Consider the following 24531-nt stretch of genomic DNA (forward strand, 5'->3'; position numbering starts at 1 on the left):
GAGAAACTGCAGGATTCTGACTCCAGGGGCCCCCAGTCAGCAAGCTCAGAGGCCTCAACAGCGCACCCGGCAGCTCACTTCTGAGCGCCTGTGCTTTCCCCAAAACCACAAATTTCTTAAGGATCAAATCCGTTCTCTGGCCCAACATGGTGGCCACTCTCCATTCAGCCTGGACGTGGGGGAGGTGTGCCCCCGACCCGGACACCCCTCGCCCCATCTTCCCCCCACCCCCCGCCCCCCACCAAGTGGGGAGGGAAAGCCATGAGACACAGGTGTAGAAGGAAGACCTAGAGGAAGAGGAAGCCAATGGCCTTCTACTGAGTCTTGCTTAGGGTTCTTGGTGGAGGTGGTCCAGCCACAAAGGGAATTTACCCTCTTGTGGAGAAAGGAGTTGAATTCACAGAAACTCTCTGAGCCCAAGTTTCCTCAAGTGTAGTATGAGGACAGCAGACTCCACAGTTCCCAGGCACCCTTCTGTGGTAGACACAGTATTGCTTCCCCGACAAAGACGTCCATGTCCTGTTCCCCAGAACCTGTCAATATGTTACGTCACATGGCAAGAGGGATTAAACTTGTGGATGGAATTTAGTCTGCTACTCAGGTAACCTAGAAATGGGGGCGAGGTGGGGGATGTGATCCTGAAGGAGCAGGTGAGCCCAGTGTAATCTCCAGGGCCCTTGTGATGGAAAGAGGGAGGCGGGAAGGTCAGAGTCAGAGAGAGATTTGAAGATGCTGGCTTTGAAAATGGAGGAAGGGGCCGTGAGCCAAAGGATACGGGCGGCTTCCAGAGTGGGAAAAGGCAAGAAAACAATGCTCTTCTAGAGCCTTCTGAAGGAACACAGCCTTCCCAGCACCTTGATTTTAGCCAAATGGGACCCATTTTGAACATTCTGACCTCCAGAACTGTAAGGTAATAAATTTGTGCTGCTTTAACCCACTCCACTTCTTGTAATTTGTTACAGTAGCAGTAGGAAGCTAATTCACTCTCCATACCTAGCATCCACACCACAGTTTCCCATCGCCTCCAGCCCAGGGCTCCGTCTCCTCTTTCTGTAAGTCACAGAGCCCCAGGTACCAGGACTGCTAAGACTCAGAATCCCAATCCTAGTGCAACCTCATATCAAAATATTTATGTGCTCTGAAGGAAGACGGGAGTATAATGTCCTACACTTACAGGGGGTCTTGCTGTTTTTAAACCACTGTCATTGCAACAACAACAAAAAAGTAGCAGAGTGCTCTTTTGTGCCAAGTACTGAGCTGCTTCCTGCAGATGTAAAGTCAAATGGACATCATCCTTTCCCTCAAGTAATTCACTGTCTAGTTGGAAGCAACTACCTCAAACCCTTGCTGTTTCCGAAATTAGTCTAGAGCTGAACTAACCCAGTCTCCTTCAGTGGAAACAGCAAATGACAAGAAGAACGGTATTCATTGACCACCTCTGCTCCGGACTCAGCCTTGGGAGCCTACCTAGGCAGGTGTTTTTGTTGTTTATTTCTTTAACCTAATGAACAATTCTGAGTCACAGCCAGGACACTGAACCACTGAAAGACCTTTTCATGTGTTACTTTGAGTCAAATGTTCTTTGTCCTTCTCTTTTGTCAGAGGTGGACGGAAAATAGGCAGCAGTAGAGAAAAACCACTGCTGAGGAGCAGAATTGTGAACAATGCATCCTTTTCCTCCCGTCTCCTCTACTTTTCCTGTTTCTCAAAACATTTCAACCTTGCGTATATTCTTTATGTAGATGGATAGGACCGACTCTAACTTGCATCGTTCCTTTTTGTGTGGTTGGTTTTTGGTTTGTTTGAACCTGAGCAGAATTGCTGTTCGGACCTGCAAACAAGTACGTGGCACAGGAGACTTGCCCATAAAGGAAACTTGACTAAATTCCTCCTCTGGTGTTGAATGCTGACTTCTGAAATACCCAAACTGGCAATTTATCAGGAGGAAAACTGGCAAACCTTTGGGATGGAATGTCTAAGAAACGGTAATTTTTTTAGTGGAGTCAAGGGTTGCCTGTTTTTACAATAAGATACATACCTTCTGAACCCAGCCAGGTGAGACCATGCAGGTAGAGCTATGAGTCACCTTGGCAAGGATCAGAGCTAGCATGACAAGCTGTCCATCAACAGTTCAAGAGGCAGGGATTCTTCCTTGGCTGTTTCTTTAGCTTGAGTTTCTAAACCTACCCCCATGAAGGAGCATTGCCAAACCTATTCCAGCAAGAAGGGATCCAGGTGGCTTCAAAGATTTTGATGTTGGAAGCTTGTCCTGGTCTATCTGAAACACAGAACGCCACATTCAGCGGGCTCAGCCCAGAGCCCACACCTTAAGCATCTGCCCAGACGTCTCATCCCAATTCTTTATCCCTCTATTCTTCTCTCCTGGGCCGACTACTTCTTCATCCCAAGGGCGATGTCTATGGGGCTTTGATGCAACTGAGGAATAATCAGAGAGGACAAGAGTGCAAGAGGCAAAGGTTTAGAGGAAACCTGCTTCCAGATGAACCAAGTCCCTCATAGATGCAAAGCTTTGGGAGAGAGTTTAAAGAGCCAGTTGCCAGTCACTGCCACTTAGGAGGGGTTAGCAGAAGACACTCATAACAATCATTGGAATTAAAACATTCTTGTCACTTCCAACTTTTCAGAGCACCTATTTAAAGCTGAGAGTGGAAGGTGTCTATCCCATTCATTGCATTGTACGTCTCCTCTTTTACCTCCCTCCCAGTCCCCATACCTGCCAACATCTCTCTCACCAGTTGTCCACCAGGGAGAGTGGGGACAGGGAATCCCCAGCCCATCCCCCCACTGAGGGTCATTACAACTTTCCCCCAGAGCCCAGTGGCCCTCAGCATCCAGCCTTGTGCATTCCCTTCTCCTGCAGCAGGTCTGTCGTTTCATGCTTCCTTTGAAAGACTACCACCCTTGACTCTCGAGGCAGCAACCATTCCCACCTTCCCCCTCATTTCATCTCAGCATGGGACTCTTTGCGTGCTCCAGACATCATAGGGCTGTAGGTATGGGGTGATTCAGTTACTGCATTGAAACATGACAGCTTGGGTCACTTTGGGTCTAAACCAACCCCTTTGAACGCTCGCACCAACCGCGCGATCCACCATCATTTCCCGTGATGCCACATGATCCCCCAAGGCTCATCCTTGGGTAAGAATTCGATTCCAGCTGGGGATAGCATCACTGCAGACTGAGAAGAGGTGAAGAGTGGGGAGTCGACCTTGGCTGGCTGCAAGTGTCCCGAGAGAGGAGAGGTATGATGTGACAAGGGTGTTTGAGAAGGAGAGCATCTAGGCAAGGGACAGAGGACTGGGCAGGAGACAAGAGCACGTCCAGCATGTTCAACGACAACCTTTCCAGTGTGATTGGAGGGTGTGAGCAGGAGAACTGGAGAAATGGAATCTGAAAAATATTTCTGGGACTTGACTGTGGTGAGTTTTCTAAAGCTGAGCTAAAGAGATAGGACTTTATCCTGTTCGCAGTGGGAAATCAGCGAAGGGTTTTAGAGCGAGGGTAAGGTACTCCTGCTAAGCATGGTTTGAGAAAAATGGCTTGGACAAGGGATACAGGATGGATTGGTGGATGGAAGTGTCTGAAGGCAGAGAGACTGCAGTGGGTTGAATGGAGTCCCCCCAAAACTCATGTCCCCCCAGAACCACAAGATGTGACCTTATTTGGAAATAGGGTCTTTGCAAATGTAATTAGTTAAGGTGAGGTCATAGTAGATTAGGGTGGGCCCTGCATCCAATGACCAGTGTCCTTATATGAAGCTAGACAAAGACACACACAGAGAGGAGCACACCATGTGAAGCCACAGGTGGAGACTGGGGAGATGCGTCTACACACCAGGGAGCACCAAGGATTGTCAGCCATCAGAGGAAGCCAGGAGAGACGCAGGGAGCTCACTCTCCCTCAGAGCCTCCGGCAGGAGCCCACCCTGCGCACACTTTCATTTCTGACTTCTGACCCTCCAGAACTGTGAGACCGTTGTTTGAAGTCTCGGTTTGTGGCGATTTGTTACAGCAGCCCTAAGGAACCCATGCAGACACCAAGAAAGAATCTAGCTGGATGCAGCTCTGGAAATGACACCGCAGACAAGAACAAGGCCTTGGGGAAGAAAGAAACAAAACCAACCACTTGCAAAGAACAATCAGTGAGAATTAATGAGCAGGGAACTAGCAAACTCTAGCAGCAAGATCTGACTCCATGTTCGGGGCGGGCGGCGGGCTGTGCAGGTGGGAACTCCCAGTGTGCTCTCAGGCCAGCGCTCTGGGGTGTGAATTTCAGGGTAGTTTATAGTCCTTGAAGATGCTCCTGGGGGTCAGAGGTTACATTTGGCCTCGCAAACTGGGAGTCATATTGAAAGCAAATGCAGGGTGACCTCTAGCAACCCTAACCCAAGGGCAAGTAAATACTACATACTGTAAACCAAATTACCTTGTTTCCCTTTTCTTGTTTTGGGGGCTTTTTTGTTTGTTTTTTTTTTTCGGGGGAGGTGGGAATTGTTTTTCAGGGAAAAAAAAATCTCTAGTAAACAGTCTATGGAATAGTGTCTAGAGCGTGCAAAAAAATCCAACGAGGAGCAGCCGCCCTGTGGGGGTTGCATGGTGGAAGCAGGAAATTTTGATGGGGTTGATGCCAACGGGATCTTGCCTCTCCCTACATCCAGGTTTACCTCCAGTTCCAACTTTGCAAGACCTAGCATTTATGAAATGGGGGAGCAGCTTTCTTGGCGTTCCTCTGCCTCCCCTCTCAGCTGGGCAGGTGTAAACCCTCTCAAGCGTCTCTTCCCCAGTAGAAGCTCTTACCCCCGAGGCTTTGTGCTTGAGGAAAAGTCTAGGAAGAGGTGGGTTTCGCTCAGCTCACCATAAGAGTGTTCCCCACCCCCTCCGCCCTGCTCCAGGAACCATTCCCAGCACATCTGGAAGCTGTCATTGAAGAAGCCACAGGATTGCTTCCCTTTTTTTATTTTTTTTTTGATTGATTGATTGATTGGCTGCACTGGGTCTTCAACGATGCACATGGGCTTAAAGGAGACAAAGCAGACAGAAAGCCAGCGTGTGTACCAATTGCCCCAGGACCTCGCCTTGGGGTGCCTGTGCTTCTCCAGGCCTGAGGCCCTCCCTTCTGCCTAGGAGATTCTGAAAGTGTGACAGGCTCTGTCCCTGGGGGCGGCATTCGATGACAATGCAGCCATCCCCCTGGCCCCACCACAGCTTGCTCTCCTCTGCTCCTCTGCCCAGGTGGGCTGCCTCTCAGCCCTTAGTCCCCCACTGTTCCCCAAGGTGTCATTTGTCTCTCCTACAGTGCAACCCGCAGTGAGGATCTGAGGCACCCACGAGCATCTCTCCCTGAACTAAGTTGGCACAGTTGGAGGACGTGGGGCAGAGGGCCAGGCCCGATAGGAAGGCTGGCACGCTTTGCCGTGGGAGTGTCCGTTGACACCAGTTTCTTTCCTTGGAGGTAAAATCTGGTTTTGAAAGCCTTTCTTTTGTTTCTTTAATGGGTTCTCACTTCTAACCCAGAAATTCCACTTCTAGAAACTTTTTCTAAGAAAAGTAAGTATGTGTTCAAAGATTTCTCTGGAAAGATTTCCATCAGAACCTTATGTGCAATAGCAAAATAAAATTAAATAGCACCTAACTCTCCAAGACAGGAAGCTATGTCAATGAATTTGGGAACATGCCCTCAGAGGAATATTATCTCACGACCAAATTGCATGTTGTAAGGTAATATCATTTGCCGCCAGAAAGGAGAACTGAATGGCTGGGAGGTAGGCAATAAAAGGCAACTTTCCATTGAATGCTCTTTTATACCTGTTGCATTTTGAACCATTCCGATCACCGATATTAGGTAGGTAGATAAAATTTTAAAGAACATTTTAAAGAATAGGAGCTCAGACAGAGACAGATATTCAAGAAGGGTTCAGTGAAAAAGATATGCTGCAAAATAAGAATATTCTGTGTGATACCATTTCTGCTAAAAAACAGAACGTCTGGAAGGAAAATGGGTCCAAAGTAACAGTAGATATTTCTAATGGATGGAATGACAAGTGGTTTTTATTTTTCTCTGACTCATGTTTATTTCCTAGCTTCTACAAGGAACATGCAATCGTGTTTTGGGGAGTGGGAGTGGGCAGGATCAAGAAAGCAATACAAGTAATTTGTCATTTTTGAAAAAATGTTCCAACGATGAGTCCTGCACTTTCTCTCCTTCCTGTTTTGGTCAGACTTTTAGAAAGAACAGAGAGACACACTGTCTCTACTTCCTCACCCCCACCCTACCCAGCTCTACCAGAAATACAGCCTCCTCCATCCCTCCATCCCTCCCTCTATCCAAGCCCCACATCTTCCTGGAAAGCGTCTGGCCCCGCCCCCATTACCAAACCCACTGGATGTTTTCTACCCCACTCTTACTGGCCTCTGTGCTGTATTTGTATTCAGTGGATTTAACAAACATTAATTTAGTGGCTACTGTGTGTCAGGCTCTGGTAAGGGGATAGCAACCCTAAAAGCTCAGCTCATTGCCCTCAAGGAATCCCTCCCCAGGCTGGTGGGAGAGGAGGAGGAGTGGGCACACGGGGGAAGCCCACTCACCATGCTCTCTGGATTCTCCACCAAGCTCTTCTACAGCTCCCCTGGCCCCCTCTGCCTGTCCCTTACACATCTGTCCCCAGGGACCTCTGCTTGCCCACCACTCCCCCTCACCCTCCCTGGGCTGCATCTCTCAAGTTGGCTCTTATTACAGAAGCTGATGTCCAACAGCCCCACCCAGAACGACAGACCCCTCCCTTCTGTTTCCCCCCAGGCCACAAGAGACCTTGTCATCCTCACCCCCACCTCCCAACTCGCTTCCTTTCTCACTCGCTGCATCTACCTGGGACCACCCCTAGGCAAGCCAGCTCCCATCCTCTCCACTCAAGCCCTTGTCCCCGGTCCCCCTCATCTGGGGCTTCATCTCCTACCAGGTCCACTGCAGTGGCTTCTTGGCCCCACTTAGTCTGTTCTTTGCAGACTGGAGCCCCAGTTCCATCCAAAAGGCCCCGACCCCAGTTCCATCCAAAAGGCCCCGTCTGACCCCTCGCAGCTCTGCTGCTCACCGGTTTCTACGGGATAACAGCTCTCCCTGGCTGCTCCCTCTCCGCACCCACCTCCCACTAGTTTCCTGGATACTAATCCCACCCTTGATCTGTCACACCTCGGTGCCTTTGCCCAAGCCAGGGTGTCCTTCCCCCCCTCCCCCCGGTCCCTGGGAGCCTTGGATTCTCTCGCAAGTACCCCTGGCCTGGCTGAGTCCTGTCTTCATCAGGGTTCAGCTCAGGCTCCCTCTGCTCTGGAGACTACTCAGGAACTCAGCCCCTGCTGGGTGGCCCTCCTCTGTGACCCTATCTGTCACAATGGGAGCACAGCACTCACCCCGTTAAGTGGACGTGACTCACACACTTGTGCTTTCCTCCCAAGTCGGCTGCCGGGCCCCTGGGACAGCCACTGTGAATAATCACTGCATCTTCAGCTCTCGACACGACGTCTGGCCAGCCCAGGCATGTCCTAAGGTGGACCAAGGGCTGCTACCATCCCAGAAGGAAACCAGCAGAAAGTTGGCCCTGGCCGTAGAGCTTTTGCTTAGGTCCGAAAGCATCTCAGGCCCAAGGGGAAGCTGTATGTAGAGGTGTCTTTGCCCAGTGATGGGCCCCCACCCTGAGCAGGGGCCCCGCATCCCAGGCCCCACCCGGGTGTGTCCCTTGCTGCTCACCCCAGCCCAGCAAGGAGACCCTCCCGGCCGCGGGTCAGGCCAGGCCAGGCCAGCCTGAGGGCTCCCCTCCCCCACCCAGGCGCACAGCGTTGCTCTGAAGGCCTGGATCCACCAGGAGGACAGGGCCCTGATCCCTCCAGCAGGAGACCCCCCCAGAGGGGCCCAAACCTCCACGAGGTGTGAAGGGGAGCAGAGCGCCAGGAGGGCTCATTCACAAAAGGCCTCAAACCATAGGCAGTGGACCTTGTCTCCAAGTGAAGGTCTACCCAGCCATTGTATTTGAACCAGTGTTAAAAGGCATTTATTTAGTAAACGTTTAAATAAAATATACCATCTACATGTTTCTGTACTAGTTTTTGGTATTTTTCTTTTTTCTTTTCAAATAGTCAAGGTACTCAAGAAATGGAAAAGACCAGGGCCTCTTTCCGTCTCCAAAATGTCCTCTTGGGGCTGACACAGAGGAGTCTGGGAGTGTCAAGGCAGGGGTGGCCTGTTCTCCAGCCCCCTCCCAGTCCCCATCCCCAAACCCCTGCACACCCTTGCTGACAACAGAGCACAGCAGCCTGGAGAGCCAGGGTCCCGGGAGGGGGATGGCGAGGAGTGGACACCGCCACCTTGGGGACAGCCGGTCTCCTCTCCCTGTAGCTGTGAGGAGGGGAGAGGATGACCACGTCCTGCACACACATCTTCATGCAGCCCCCACCCCCATCTCTGCGGGCTGCGTGCCCTCCTCACCCACCTAGAAAGATGCAAGAGCCCTGGCAACACACAGGCACAGCCCGGGGGCGGGAGCCGAGCCCAAGCCCCCCAGCCACTAAGCTCTGCTGGGCCTGCCAAGGCCCCCACATCAAGTGTTTCCTCAGCGGAGGCAGGGAGAGCCCCTGGGGAACAACCAGGCAGTGACCAGGGTCTCCCATGCAGCCGTGATCGCCCAGACCCCATGCTGGGAATGAAGTGACTGCGTGGATTCCCCACGCGCCTGGCACATTTCCATTGTGCTAGCTGCTGGGTCTTTCACAACGGTCTGCACCTTGTGCCTGCAGCCTGAGAATCTCCCCACTGCACAGCCAGGAACAGCAACCGCTCAGAATTTTGGGGAGCAAACATTTCGTTGGCAGTTGAAGGCGACTGCTGAGTGAAGCCAGGGGCCAGCAGGACCCACAGTCTGTAGAGGGGCACAGAGGTGGGCAGGACACTTCAGGGCCTGCAGGGAAAAGCTGATGGGAAGGGGATGGGGGGGGTCAGCTGAGATTGTACTGGAAGAAGAAAGGGATGAGGGAGGGGGTTTAGGCATTGTTATCAGGTGGCCTAAAGGCAGACTCTGACAACTGTTGTGTGTCCCTGTGGGGAGGCTGCCCCAAGGACCCAAAGGGGCCTTGCCACAGTCATTGAGCTACCTGTCTCTTTCTTAGCCCCAAAGGCAGGAGTCCTGGCTGCCCCTGGGGCTGAACTCCAAGTGGGGACTGTGAATCAAGATCAAGTTCAGGAGGGTTGGGGGGAGTGAATTAGGAGATTGGGATTGCCATATATACATTACTAATAAGAAAAAAAAACCAAATTGCACACTCTAAATATATGCAGTTTATTGTATGTTAATTGTATCTCAATAAAAGTTCTTTAAAAGAAAAAAAAAGATCCAGTTCACACCAGGGATACAACAACTTCACAGAAAGAAATCAGCCATGGCAAGTGCAAAGGAGCTGGCCAGTGCCAAGGCGGAGCAGGGGAAATGGAGCAGAGACATCTGGGAGTGGCACCTTGCCAAGCACCCATCACGTTACCTACGTGCTGTCTCCACACCAAACCCATAATGGGTTGCCAGACTTTCTTGGTTCAAGGTGCCCTTACTGCCTCAGTGATGCTGTGCAGTGCCCCTGGGCTACAAGAAATACCTGGTACTTCCATTAACAGGCAGTTAGTTCCAAACAACTTCATCACGTCCAGCCTGGCAGATGTTGCTGTGGTCACTTTGAAAACTTTTAAATATTCAGCGGTGCTCTTGGGAGTTTGCTGCAGGGCCCTGGGTCACCTCACTATGAAATTGGGAATCACAGAGGTAAACCATTGGTTAGAAGTCCTGGTTGAGTCCTTCCGTGCTTACTACCTCTTATCAGAGGGAGAAATGGCAGGCACGCTGGTCTCAAATTGTTATAAAATATGTTTGTTGCTAAGGCAGTTTCTAGAGTCAGCTGTTTTATTTCCGCAGCCATCTAATACCAGTCTTCTCGGGAAAATTTGCCCGTAAGGAACAGTTTCGTGCACTGGAGTCTACACTGTTAAAGTCGAATCATCTGGAAGGATGCTCCCAAGGATTTCAAAGTTTCCCCACTAACATGCACGGAAAGAAGTTTACCCTGCAAAACATACCCCATGGAAAAGCAATGATAGCAGTGAGAGTCTGTGGCGGACGGTCACACACTTGACCGCGTCCTACCTTTCCTGGTTTCCACAGTGACTAACAAGCACACACATTGAACTCTCTGGTGGCATGGTTCTAACTAAATTAAGCATGTAGTATAGATTTAAAGCAGTGGGCTAGACACTGGATCATTTCTTCTCCTTAGTGAAATGTGCCATCTCTCCATGTGAGGGTCCCACCACCCTGCCTCAGGGATGCTCCACACAGTGCATCCTCCCAGCTGAGTGCTGTCACCACTAGAGACCAGGCAGGAGGACCGTGTGCGCGCACATGCACCCTTACATTCTTTCTCCTCCCTCTCAGCGTTCTGGACGCTATTCTCTAATTCTCTGTTGTTTGTGAAGCATTCCCACCGTGAATGATGGAAGGCTTGCACTCTTCTGTTTCTCTACTGCAGCTTGCAGCTAGCCGAAACGGTGGCTTTGCGTGATGAATCGGGCGGGGCCTGCCCCCTCCTCAGACTCTGTGCCTTCTCTAACGGTCGCTGAAGGGGGGCCCTTTGAAACTGATCTGCCAGGAAAAAGGCCCCCATCCCTGGCACCTCCAACTCTTCCAGCGGATCTTGGATTTCTTGCTTTTAGCAAAGCAGGCTGAAACCTTGAGAGCGCGTTTCCCTGCCCATCCCCTAAGCTCAAATAGCATGTCCCAGAAGCCCACTGACACTCCCTGACAAATTCCCGGTTTCCCATTCTGCCTCCGCATCCTGCAGTTCTTCCAAGTTCTCTTGGGCTCTTATAAATGAGACTGCACTTGGCTGGATGTCATGAGTAGAAACAAGGCCTCTTCAGAACAGATGCAAAAGGAACCAATGGACCCTTTCCCAAGGCCCAGCATACACAGCTTTCCCGGGCTGCACTGCCAGACACCATCATGTTAGCCTCCTTGGTTGTGGCCATCAACACGTGCCGCTACAGCCCTTGTTCCCTTGTTCTGGGAGAGGCTGTGCAGGGACCCTCAGCTGATACTCATGCAGTGTATTCTGGCCCCGGTGGCTGGGGTGCAGCATGCGGGTGAGCTGCTCTACGATACCCAGACTTTGGAAGAGGTTTTCATTTGTCAGGGTCTTCGTCCTCTCCAGCTCCTCCTCTTCCACAATTTCTTGCGGCTGCATAGTGTCCAGGTGTACTGGTAGCAGCGACAAGGTACATGAGCGATGAACGCAGGATCTCCAAGGATGAGTCCCCAGCCATCAACGAGGATGGCTGCAAGACGCCTGCCCACTCTCCCTCCGTCCCTTCCCTGAGCATAGTGGAAGGTTCCCTTTGCTATCCGCTTTCTCACCTCCTGTTCCAAAAGGTCAGGTTCCATCTACTGAGGAGGAGCTCATCTCTCACACAAGAGGAGGAGGGGACAGCACAGACTCCCTTCTCTAGGAGTCCCAACCTGCTTTCCTGCAGAAAAGCAAGAGCTACAAAACCCCTGACACCTCTTTCTCCTGCTTCCGGTTCCTGTAAGCCACGTGGGTGGAAAGGCTGCGGAGCTGGGCCCTGGATTGGCTCTTCTCCCCTGCTGATTCACCCTGGTTCTGGTCCTTGGCTTCCTTTCACCTCTTATAGCCTCAGGTCTCCTGCTGTTCCTGCTTTAGGTGGATCTCTTCTGCTTGCTGCCTGACAAGACACAGCGGCTTCAGATACCGGAGAAATTGTGTTCGGGAGAAAGGGGGTGCGGGAAAATGGGGATGGGAGAAGAGTAGGAAATTGACCTGTTTGGGGACTGATGGGAGAGGAAGGCATGGGAAGATGGGGAAACCTACTAAACGAATCATTAGGAGTCTGATAGAGGGAATTCCCTCGTGGTCAGGGGTTAGGACTTAGTGCTTTCACTGCCGCGGGCCTGGCTTCAATCCCTGGTCGGGGAAGGTCCCACAAGTGGCATGCTGCAGCCAAAAAACAAACAAAACAAACAAACAAACAAACAAAAAACAGGTGGGAGGGAATCTCAGCTTTGTAATTCAACTATACTTCAGTAAAAATAAATTAAAAAATGTTTTAAAGAAAGAGTCTGATAGAATTTATAAGTCCCTTCCTCTTTCCTGGAGTGTCTGGCTTCCTCTGCACCCTGTTGAGGAGCAGGTCAGCTTCAGGCTTTGCCCCCACACAGGCGGACAGAGGAGGATGTAGGGCTAAGTACCTGGCACACTCCTTTCTGGCCTTGGAGGCAGCAGTCTCCCGGAAGAGGGACACATTGTGCTTGAAGAAGGGCGCGTACTTCTCCCTGTCAGGCCCAGGGTAGATGCGCTGGTGTCCCCCCAGGTGGGAGTCCTCATAGGGGTCCTGGACCAGCATTGCTGCATGGACGGACTCATTTTGTTCTCGCCTGTGGAAACCAAGCTCAGGGTGAGTCAAGGGAGGACTGAGAGAACGTTCAGTAGGGAGAGGAAGGCTGGCTGAGGCTTTGAGAGCCTCCTGCCAGCTTCATGGCCTTTCGGGCCTCGCCACGTGGCCAGTCCCACTTGTGTGTAGCCATGAAAACAGGCTTGCCTTTCAGAAATATGGTTTTCATCTTAAGTGCAATGGCATCCACTTGTAAACTAGTACTCCAAGTTATAGTCTTTTGGGTATCTGATTACAGAGTAGTATTTAATTACTACTCTATACAGTAGTTGATTACAGAAAATTTACAAGAGTAAAAAAGAAGATAAAAACCTCTAATCTTACTATGAAACTGGCATATTGGCTATGAGGATGAACTCTAGGGCAGGCCTTACTGAGTTTGAACCCTGGCTTTGCCACACTTTACCTTGTTCTTTATTCCTTCCTTTCCTTCCTTCTTTATTTTAGAGGAAAATGGGACCATACAACATTTTTAAATGGCTGCCTAGTATCCTACTGGTTCTATGATTGTACTTTTGTTTATTAAGTCCCGTAGTTTTCAACCTTTTTTCCCCATTGAAAGACATGATTCCTAACGGTCATGTGCACTGTCCAGTCTCGTGGGAATACCTGGGGTATTTACAGTTACACTTCACCTTCATTCACACAGACACTTGAGTGCCTACTGTGTGCCAGGTCCTCAGGATGTCATGGCAAAACTCACACACACACTGGACTGCATATCACAATGTAAGTGGTGAAGAGTGATGCTATTATAGGAATAATCCTCACTCTTTTCACGTTCATTTTTTTAATTTAATTGATTGATTGGCTGGCTGGACGTGTTGGGTCTTCGTTGCTGCACACGGGCTTTCTCTAATTGCAGCGAGCGGGGGCTACTCTTTGTTGCGGTGCGCGGGCTTCTCATTGCTGTGGCCTCTCTTGCTGCGGAGCACGGGCTCTAGGCACGTGGGCTTCAGTAGTTGCAGCACATGGGCTCTATACTTGTGGCTCACAGGCTCAATAGTTGTGGCACACGGGCTTAGTTGCTCCGCGGCATGTGGTATCTTCCTGGGGCAGGGCTCGAACCTGTGTCCCCTGCATTGGCAGGCGGATTCTTAAGCACTGCGCTACCTAGGAAGCCCCTCAAGTTCATTTTTATTGTCATTAACAAATTATACTTTAGTATCAGCAACACATTACTATGTTTGTAACCCTTCTTACAATGGAAACAGTAGGTAAACGATAACGCCCTATTATTGGATGTCTAAACTGTTTTCTCTGTTTCTTGATTATAAACTTTCATGGAAATGGTTTCTAGAGGAGCTTCATTGGAAAGAAAAGAAAAAAAAAAAAACAGAACAAACCCCATAAAGTTCCTTATGTGCTAATATGAAATAGTTCTAAAATAAACTGGTAAGCGGAGTACAGAGAGTGTGAAAGTTATGCTATTATCTGGGTAAAGGGAGAAAACCAATTTATATAAATACATATATGTATGTGCATTAAAGTTTTGTGAACGTGTACACATGACCCAGGGAACACTGATCCACTCCAGGGAAGAAAACTGAGTAGCTGGAGGAGGAGGGTAGGAGAGAGACTATTCACTGTGTCTTTTGAATTTGCATACATAATACATCACTTATCTATGATATGTGGTGTATTATCGATGCAAAAAATTGTTTTTAATAGCTACTCAGCCCCAGACTGCCTTCTCCATCTAGAGAAGGACTCTTACTCACAGGCAAGTAATAATAAAAGAAGATAAGTTACACAACTAAGCACACATCAAACACCTGGGGCACCTGGCTTCTCGTGGCTCTTGGTGGCACTGGAAAAGCCGCTCCTTCACTCGCCGCTTGTCCTCTTCCATCACCTTTCTTTTGTCACAGCCCCGGAGGTTGACAAGGGTCACGGTATCACAGAGAAGTGCATCCTTCACTTCTCGATCAAGGCATGAGTCAGTGGTGAAGCTCGGAGAGTGGTTTACCTGCCAGGAGAAGGCATTATCCATCCCCTTCCTAGACCACCTGAGCAGGTCATGATTCTTGCAGGCCCAGCTGGAGGGTCTAGGAGAGACATCCCCCTCCGGTGGCTTTAGCCGAAGAAGCTGGATGTTCTCACTTCCAAGGCCACAGGACTCTGCCACAGAGATTCCCTCCAGTGTAGAGGCTGGTGAGAGCAAATCAGACAGCCTGACTCTATAGCTATAGTGTCCTTACAGGCAAGGCTTACACGAGGAACGTTTGGGATCCAAGGTCTGGGTTCCTATGGTGGAGGCCAGAGACCACCAAGATTGGACTTAGCAGGTCAGAAGTGCCGATGTCTTACACCTTCTGTTACATCCTATCCACCCTAAGGCCTGTGCGTCCCCCATTCCATGTTCCACCAGCTGAGTACACTCCTATCCCAGGTGTCCTGTTCAGGGGCAGACCTTGGTTTTGCAAAGCCTGGGAGATGATCCTCACCTCCAGCAGCCAGGGCTTCAGTGTGTGGTCCAGCAAGATGTCAAAACCAAGGATCTCAAATCAGGCACATGTACCTCCACTCAGATATTAGGGAAAACAGGTTCGGCAGTTGTGGCAAAGAACAGAATGTGCCGAGATGCTGGTTTTGATGATGATGTCCTCGATGTCTCCCCTCCGCTCTCGGGGGTCGTAGCTGTGCTCTCGCAGCCAGGCGTTGAGTGTTGACAGCTTCCTGTGAGGCCCAGGGGTCAAAGGAAGACCAGCGGAGCCGGGCTGCAGGCAGGAGGCTCCCTAACACTAACCCTAATTCCATGCCTAGGTTCCTTGCTCTTTAAGGGGTTGCTACCAGCTTGGAGCAGGGCTTAATTATAGGGTGGGGTTTGGGGCTGCACTTGGTAGTCAGGCACAGGACAGGGGTCTGTGAAGGTTAAGCCAGCTCAACCTCCCAAGGGCCAGCTCAGTTTCATGGGCTGCTGAGACCATGGGGCTAAAGGGCAGAGAAAGAGGAGAAAGCAGAGTAGAGCATACCTTTCACTGCCCACAGCATCCTCCCGGACAATATGCTCACTGTGTCTGTTGGTAGCATAGTTGGTCAGGTGCATGCAGACGTCATCCTGGGAAGAGAGTGGCCCTGTGGCCTCTGGCTGCTTCCACATAGTTCTTCCCTCCAGCCCTGCGTTGCCTTTTGATGACCCACCCCTCCCCAGGGTGACTCCTCTCCTCTCCCTCTTCAGGGAGGGGCGGTGTCCTTCCTGCAGGTGTGGCTTTTCTGCAGTCAACCCCCCGCCCCGCCCCCACCACGTGCTCTCCTCCTACTCCTCCTAGCCAGGTGCCCAGGCACTCCAGGTTTCACTCCTTGTTCATGGGTGACAAGCTAGCTGCATGACAAGCCCCTGTACCCGGTTTCTCCACAGAACCTCAGTACTCGTGGCAGTGGAAGAGGGTGCTGCCCTGCACCGTAGGGCTGCTGGCTGCCCTCTTTTGTGTTTTTTTTTTTTTTTTTTTAAGGATTCCCTTAAGATTGTTTTGATGTGGACCGTTTTTTATAAAGTCTTTATTGAATTTGTTACAATATTGCTTCTCTTTTACATTTTGGTTTTTTGACCATGAGGCATGTGGGATCTCAGGTCCTTGACCAGGGATGGAACGCGCACCCCCTGCATTGGAAGGCAAAGTCTTCACCACTCGACCTCCAGGGAAGTCCCCCAGCTGGCCTCCTACAGGTGGTTGTGCCTGGGCTCCGCATAGGGCATGGTGGCAAAGCGGGCCAGGCCCTCCTCATACGTGAAGATCCGAAGAGGGTCACAGGATGTGATCAGGATGTAGATTCGCATGTCAAACTTGAAGCCGTCAATGAGGAAGGGCTGAGAGCAGCAAAGCCACCAGAGGAAAATAATAATACAGTGGTTTCTCAGTATCTGCAGGGGACTGGGTCCAGGACCTCCCCAGGGATACCACACTCCGCGCATGGTCACGTCCCTTGTACAAAATGGTGTCAGCCCTGCGCATCCATGGGTTCCACATCTGCACAAACAGAGGGAGGGCTGACGACTTTTGAAGTACCTACTCTGTCCCATAAACTGTTGTAAGCGCTTCAAATACATAATAACTCATTTAATTTTCACAGCAACCATATAAGATACTGTTTTCATGCCCCTTAACAAATGAGGAAACTGAGGCATAGCACAGGTAAGAAATTTGACCAAGATCACATATTTAGAAAGTAGAGGAACTCAGGTTCGGAGCAGGTTAGCTCCGAAGCATGGCTCCATGCTGCCTCCCAGATAACAGGGGGTCGCAGGAAGGGGAGGAGCCTCGAACTGTCTTCCTCCCTGGCTGTGGCAGAGATGAGGCACCCCAGTGCTGGCAGAGGGACCTGGTGGTCCTGAGGCACCCTTCACCTTGGAGGTGTATTGCTGGCAGATCACGTGTTCTCCTGGCTTCAGCTCCCGTGGATTTCGGGTGATGAAGACGCCACGTCCCTGACCGCCTCTGTCCGGCTTGCCGATATAAGTGCGGGTTTTTCGCTGAGGGGCATAGGACTGGAAGTCCCATAGCTGTGTGCAGAGTGGGGGGAGGGGTGGTCAGAGGGTTTCTGTGCATGATGGCTGTCCCAGGACCCTGGGGAGTTCTTCCCGCTGTCCAGTCCCTGCTCTTCTTGGAGTACTCAGTCTCACACCTACTTCTTTTTTTTTTTCCCTGCAAGTTTTTTTTTTTTTAAAGAACTTTTATTGAGATATAACGGATGTGAAATAAACTGCATGTATTTAAAGGGTATGATTTGCTATTTTTTTCTTATTAGTAATGTATATATGGCAATCCCAATCTCCCAATTCAGCCCAGCCCAAGTTTTTTTTTTAATTGAAGTATAGTTGATGTACAACATCATATAAGTTTCAGGTGTACAATACATTGATTCACAGTTTTTAAAGGTTATACACCATTTATAGTTATTATAAAATATTGGCTCTATTCCCTGTGTTGTAAATATATCCTTGCAGCTTATTTTACACACAATAGTTTGAGACTTACTTTTCTTTAACCAGCTAAAACTGCCCTTCTACTGCCATTCCCCTGAGACATCCTAGGTCCTGGGGCCAGGGTCTGGTGGGAACTGAGATGGCGAACCCTCTCCTCCCCCAGAATCTCAGCCTGGGCAACTAGGCTCACTCACTCTGCAGGGAGGCACCAGGTGCGTGGGAAGATGTTGTATTCGGTAGGATAGAGTTTCTGCATGCGGTTGAGGTTCCGAGCCTGCAGATTCTTGCGGCAGATTTCTGTCATGCCAGGGAAGTGGCTGATTTTCTGAAACAGAGCCAGTTGGTTATATTACCCCTCAGAGTAAGGAGCCGTTCCTGGGGCCTGGGCATTCCAGGTAGCAGTGGAGAAGGACTGGGGAGGTCAAGGGAGACGTCACAGTGGAGGTAAACACAGCACCTAGTCCCCCAGGGGAGAAAAGGAAGGTTCCCTAAGGCAGGTGAGAAACTGCCCCTTGGCCTCTCCCCAAAACACACATACACAGCAGGGTGAGGAAATGAGGGGTGGCGAGGAGGGCTAGGCAGGCCTTTGGGCCTTCTAGCCACCTTATAACATCCCGCAGACAACCAGGGCCTAGTGCTATGGGGATAACGGGTGCAGAGTAACACAAAGCAAGTGAGAAAACGTTTCCCCAAAAAGAAAGGAGACTAAGATCAGCCTCAGGGAATGCACAGCCGTGGCACCCTCAGAGGGCAAGGCACGGGCACGGTGGCCTGCTGGAAACCCCCGCTGCCCTGGCCCGCAGGCCTAGGAGTTGCCCTGCCCTCTGGCTTCTCCCCTCACGAGCTGTGGGAACTGCGTGTTTCTGAGCCTCAGTGTCCTTAACAGAGGGTATCTTTTGGGAATCCCCTGGCGGTCCAGTGGTTAGGACACGCTGCTTTCACCACTTGGGGCCTGGTCGGGGAACTAAGATCCCACACGCCGTGGAGCAGCCAAAAAACAAAACAAAACAAACGTAAGGGTATCTTTTTGAGGATTTAATGAGGGGAGAATGTAAAACACTTAACAGTGTCTGACCTCAGTAAATGCTGTTATGGTCACCCTCATCTCACAACTGCTCCCTGCATGCCCCTCCTTAGGGGCTTCCTGAGCGCTTCTAGCAGTCTCTCTCTCTCTGTCTCTCGCTCTCGGTCTCTCTCTTCTCCCACGAGTCTCAGGACAGGTGATAGTCTCAGCTCCCTGCCTGCTTCCCTCAAAATAAGCCTACAGACACTTTTAAATTATTTTATTGCTAACCACCACGTAGACCCAATCAGAGCACAACAAAAATACCATGAAGAAGTAATGTCTTCTTGTGGACCCCAGTCCATCTTTCCTGACTTTCTTGCTGCCTTGCAGGACCCCACACTGACTCTTAATGGATGTGGAGTGCTAGGCGAAGCTGCTCACAAGGCTGGATCACTCAGCTGGCTCTGCTGACAGCTCTGAAGCTCCCCGTCTTGCCGGTAAGATAGGCTCGCCTGCCCTGCAGGGGCCAGCTGAGCACAAATGCTTCCAGGCAAGCAGCATATATTGAGATAGGATGTGCCCAGCAGACACTTCCTTCAGATAACAGAAGTTCCAGAGACCCAAGAGAAAACTATTTCCATTGGTGCAGGAGCCCCTGGTCATGGCCTTTCCTACTCTGCCCAGGGCTATAGCCACCCAGAGTGGCAGCCTCGGGTGCCTGGGCAAAACGTTGGGAGTAGTCATTCTGGGGCTGTAGTTCCTTTAGGATCTTGAGTCGGGAGGTTGTACCTGAAACCTCTTCATGTCCCTGACTTGTTCCAGTGAGACATAGCAGTCTGTCCAGTACACAGTTCACTCTTCGTCCTCCCCCACTTCCTTCAGGCCACACATTTGGGCTGCCCGACGCACTGTGGAGAGAGGCAGGTCAGTGGAGCCAGCCTGGGCACTGGCAGCAAGCTTTGGGACTGTAGCTGGGTCAGGAAAGGAAGAGACCTGACCAGAAAGTGGGATGAAGAGGGAGGTAGTTCCTACCTTAGCCCTGCAGTTTGGTTACCATTGCGAAAATTCCAAGTTCATGAGGCCATCAGGGCCCTGCCAATATCTGTGACAGAAAACTAGAGCCTGGCTCTCTGTTCCTGTCAGTCCTGTCAATTAGGAACGGTTTCTGGCCTGCAGCACTGACCCTCGGAGGGGTTACACGGGAGCCTCACACTTTGGGGGGACCCGCAGCACATTTGCCAGTGGGGAGGAGGGGAGGAAGAAACGACTAACCGAGCTGGTGATTTGTTTTTTTAATTGCTGAAGCCCCCTCAAAAGCTGTCTTGCAAAAACACGTTTAACCTGGTCTCATCTCATCTCTGGCAAGATCTAGGAGGGGCGGGGGAGTTTTGCCATTTTTTTCTTTTCTTGTTAGCTAACTGGAGATTCCCACTCTACCGCTGAGACTAAGTGGAACAGTGATGTCTCAGCTGCCGGGAGCTGAGCCAGGAGGCTTTGTACAGGCTATAGGCCAGCCTAACAAGATCCAGGGGCCGGGAGCAGATTGGGGGACCATCTCCAGAGTGAACGCCGCAGCCCTAAATGTCCTCTTACGGCCAGTGGTGCGAGTGATGAGCTGGGTGCCTACCACTCTCATACTTGCAGTTGGTCGGATCTGGCCAGGGGTCTGGAATGGAGGAAGAGCACACATCAGGCAGAGAGAGAAAAGGATCCTGGGCTGCCAGGCTCCCTGATGGAGAGATGCCCAACAGATTAACAGTGCAATTCCTTTTCTCTAGAAGCCACTTAAAGGAACCGCCTGGATGATATAAACATGCTGAAATTCGAACCTCAGCCAGCCCAAATGGTTCTGCATTTTGTTTTAGTGGTACCAAAAGGCTAGTCATCTCCTGTATTTCCTGTCCTCTTTGCCAGGCTAAAGGGAAGACTGGATCCCAGCCTGACTGCTGAAGGGCAGAGGGTTACTCTCTGGAGCTGGGCAAGTGAGGGGGTCCTGGGAACGGTTACCTGCGTTTCGGCCTTCTCTTTCTCCTCCCAACTGCTAAGTCATCTGGGGCAGCTGGGGGTATGATTTTCTTTGGTATCTTCTTGGCTATGGTGGATAAAGGAACTCTATTGCTAAATGCACTATAGTCAGCCTCTGAGCGTGCCTGCTGAGAACGGTTAGAAGGGATGGTAGCTTCCCCTTCAGCACTCCTCCTCAGGTTCCTCCTCTTCAACATAGTCTTCCTCGGAGTCACCGGTCTTTCAGGTACTTGGCTCCATCCCCTTAGATTCTGAGGGGAGAGGGGTGGGAATGAAATATATATGACGTCCCTCCAGGTCCAGGAAGGCCAGGGGGAATCCACCCAGGGATCTTTATGGCGTTCTAAGGGAACATTGCAGCTCCTTCAGAACAGAGCCGTCCCATTACAGAATGGGATGTTTCCAAGTAGGTAACGGAGTCCATGGGATGCCCATGAGGTGTTAGAGTCTCTGACAAGCCCCAGTCTTCCAAGATCACTGCATACAACTCTGGGGTGCATGAAGGAGCTGAACTCAGCTGGCAGTGGCCATGACCATAGCTTTTTGCTCTGAATGTGATGGGGGATGGCTGGGGGCCCTGCGGGGAAGTTTGCATTGAAAAAAAGAGCTTAAGAGCAAAGGTCGCCTAGGCCAGCTTTTTCCCTGTCCCATGATTCAGTTTCTCCATACACACACACACACACACACACACACACACTAGGGCCAGGCCCCCAATGGCCAAGACCCCTCGGGCTCTGACAGCAAAGGGGAATCCCTGGCGGGTATTGCCCACCCCAGGTTCTGAGGAGAGCGGAGGGGCTGCTGGGTCCGCCCCTATGGCCTGGTGTGGGACTCAGCGGCTTGCTAATGACACCCTCGGGCGCTTCCTGCTCCTTCCCGCGTGCTGCTGGGCCTCTGGGACCATGTCCTTGTTCCACTGGACTGGCTGTTCCCGCCAACCGCGGGGGGGAGCCCGCTCCCCACTGCACCCCAGCTTCAGGCCTGGCTCGCAGAGCCCAGGGGAAGCGGCGCCTCCTGAGGCAAGTCGGCCACCCTAAGGGCAGCCCTATTGGCCGCCCTAACGGCTGCGTCCATTGCCCTGGACACGAGGGCGGCCCCCACTGGAGATGCGTCCTGGGGGCGGGGCTTTCCCGAGAACCACACCCACTTGGGCGCCTCCGCAGCTCCCTGGGGGGCAGATTTGATTGACAGCCACGATCCCCAGTGAACAGCGCCCCCCAGAGGCCGACTTGGTTTCGCCCATTTCCCCAGGCTCTGAGCAGGGAGCGCGCGCCCCGCGCTCGCTTGCGTGAGCTGGGAGAATTGCGTGGACCCTCCAGAGCTGGTTTGAGGGATAATCCTTCTACCACAGGAACACTCGTCTCTGGTCAGGAAGGAGACAGAACCTGGACAGGTGGCCGCTCGCTGGCAAAGGTCCCTTCCAGGACACCTCCTTTTCCGGGTACGCCGAGCGCTTTGCCAGCGGGCGGGCCTTCCGGGAGGGGTGGGAAGTGGCTCGTGTCTCTGGCAGGAGGCGGGTGTGTGTGCGGGTGTAGACCCGAATCCTGCGGGCGGGCGGAGGGGCCGCAGGCCTGAGGCGAGGTCCCCCGAGGCTGCGGCTGCTCGGCCGGGAGGCGGCCATTCGTTCCTCCGGTGGGGCGGCGCAGCGAGGGCCCCTGCGGGGGCTCTTCCGAAGCCCGTGCCCTCACCTGAAGGAGGGCCGTCCTGCGCTTGCCCGGTTTCCCCGGCGCGCTGCCGGCCTTCTCAGGGCGGAGGGCCTCCCCCTTCCACCGTGCGGCTCAGGTCACCGCTGCCATGGCTTTGCGCCATCGGCCGGATGCCCCGGAGCTGCCTGACTTCTCCATGCTCAAGAGGCTGGCCGGAGACCAGCTCCTCTATCTGCTGGAGAAGGTCAGTGCCCGCCCCGCGGGGGGACTTCGCTGCATCAGCAGTGCAGCACTCCCTGGATGCATAGCTCTTTCTCACTGAGTTCCCTTGATCTTGCCCTTGGCCCTTGGTGTTGTCCTTGGAGCTTCTGTGGCAGGTGCAAGATGAAGCACTCGGGCAGGAAAATCAGAGGGCAGTAAGAGCTGCTTGGGTCGCCCTGGCCTGAGAGTTCATGGGACTCTCCCACCCACCCCCCACCCCGCCCCTAATTTTTTCATACAGACAAATGAGACAGCCCTAGTGCCAGGCATCCCTGGGGACGGAAAGATGGTTAAGACAACTTTATCCTTAGAGTTCTTGCATTCCAGTGGGAGCCCTGTGAAACACACATGACCACACACAGGGTATCATGTGGTAAATGAGTGACAGCTAGGGTGCCTGCAACAATCATTTCTAGCTGGAGTCATCTAGGAGTTTCAAGGAGGCGGAGTGTGAAGATTAGCACATTTTCCTGGGAGATGGGAGAGGATGTTCCAGGCAGATGGGCCGGTAGGAGCAAAGTTGAGGAACCAGGGAAGGACAAGGCATGTAGTACAGGGAAGAGAGGGATGAGAAGTTACACCGTGAGCATTAGGCAGCTGCTGAAGGTTTTTCCCCCATACGTGACATGAAACAGTACTTGAAGATGACTGTAATAGCCATTGTGAAGTTGGGTACATGGGCAACAAGAAGGCCGCTGAGGAGACCATAGATGAGACTGAAGTAGTAAAGGCCCACACAAAGTTAGTGGCAATGGAAGTGAAAGGAATTGATGGGGGGTTTTGGTTTTTGAGTGGAAGACTCAAAGACGTTGACTGGTTGTAAAGGTTAAGTGAGAAGCAGAGCCGAGTCTGGGGTTTGTAACTTGAGCTAATGAGACAGTGATGCTGTTACTGTGATGGTAACGGGTTGTGCATACAGTCACTTGTTGACTGTTCATACTTCCCACTAGATCGGAAGGTCCTTGAAGACAGGGAACCTATTTTGTTCAGCACTGTGTACCCAGTGAGTACCTAGCTTAGAGTCAGGTGCTTAGCATGTGCTTAATAAATATGTGTTGCATGAACACTGAATGGAAATGAGAAAAAGAATTAGAAAGAGGAAGGGGTTTGGGTTGGTGGGGAAAGTTGAGTAGTTTGGGTTTGGATAGGGTGAAGATGCTAGTAGGAAATACTGATTGTAACACATCAGCAGATGGAAATGCAGGCTTGCAGCTGGGGTAAAGATGGGGACTTGGGAGAATCTCAGAGAACCTCAGGGGAAGTGGAGCCATAGTTTATTTCTCTGTACTATGTCTTGTAGTGGTAGCACAATGATTGGCACATGGAAGACACCCAACAAATGTCTGAGGGATTGAAAAGAGATGCTAGTTAGAGCCACTAGTTCAGGTGAGCTCCCCGTGAAGGAGGGTAAATGAGACCAAGGATGGAAACTTGTAAATAGAGTGTATTGAGGAAGAGCTGCCCGCAAGGGTGACTCAACGCGTCCAGAGTGGATTTCTGTGCACTCATGTCCTCTTCGAACGAGCTCCTCTGACTTAATTCTTATTAATAAGCACTGCTGTTCAGACTTGAAACCTCAAAGTCGTCTTTGACTCCCCTTCCTTCCTCACACTTAGCTGATCCAGTTGCTGAGTCCTGTGGATATTTCCTTACACCTGACTTTTTAAATGGTGATTAGAAAATAACACATACATATTCTCGAAAATGTAGAAGATTAAGTGTAAAGAAAAAAAATCACTTATAACCCTAGCATCAGATACAAGCACTGTTAATGCTGTTAATTTCTTTCAAGTATTTTTAAAAATTCTAATACACGTTCCATGTATCTCTTAAATGGCCTATTTTTGTTCACATCACCACCAGCCTAAATCAGGTCCTCCTTCATTATCCCAGGCTTGGGCTGCTTGTTTGTTTTCTGTTTTTGTCTTTGATTTTTCTGCCGCACCCTGTGGCATGCAGCCCTTCCCCGACCAGGGATCAAACCCTCGCCCCCTGCAGTGGAAGTGCAGAGTCTTAACCACTGGACCACCCAGGAAGTCCTTGGGCTGCTTGGACTGTCGCATTAACCACATAAGTGGACTCCTTGCCTCCAGGTTCTCATGTCTCCAATCCATTTTACCCGCAGTTCCCAGATTTACCTAACGAAAACTCCC

The 24531-nt window shown here is 51.3% G+C and overlaps 1 pseudogene; it reads right to left on the reverse strand.

Moving 5' to 3' along the window:
* LOC130843980 (tubulin polyglutamylase TTLL13-like) overlaps positions 1-20711 on the reverse strand; it is a 33032-nt pseudogene extending 12321 nt beyond the window's left edge.
* Positions 20712-24531: the final 3820 nt, after the last annotated feature.

Source organism: Hippopotamus amphibius, chromosome 2, assembly GCF_030028045.1.
Source record: "Hippopotamus amphibius kiboko isolate mHipAmp2 chromosome 2, mHipAmp2.hap2, whole genome shotgun sequence".
Lineage (NCBI taxonomy): Eukaryota > Metazoa > Chordata > Mammalia > Artiodactyla > Hippopotamidae > Hippopotamus > Hippopotamus amphibius.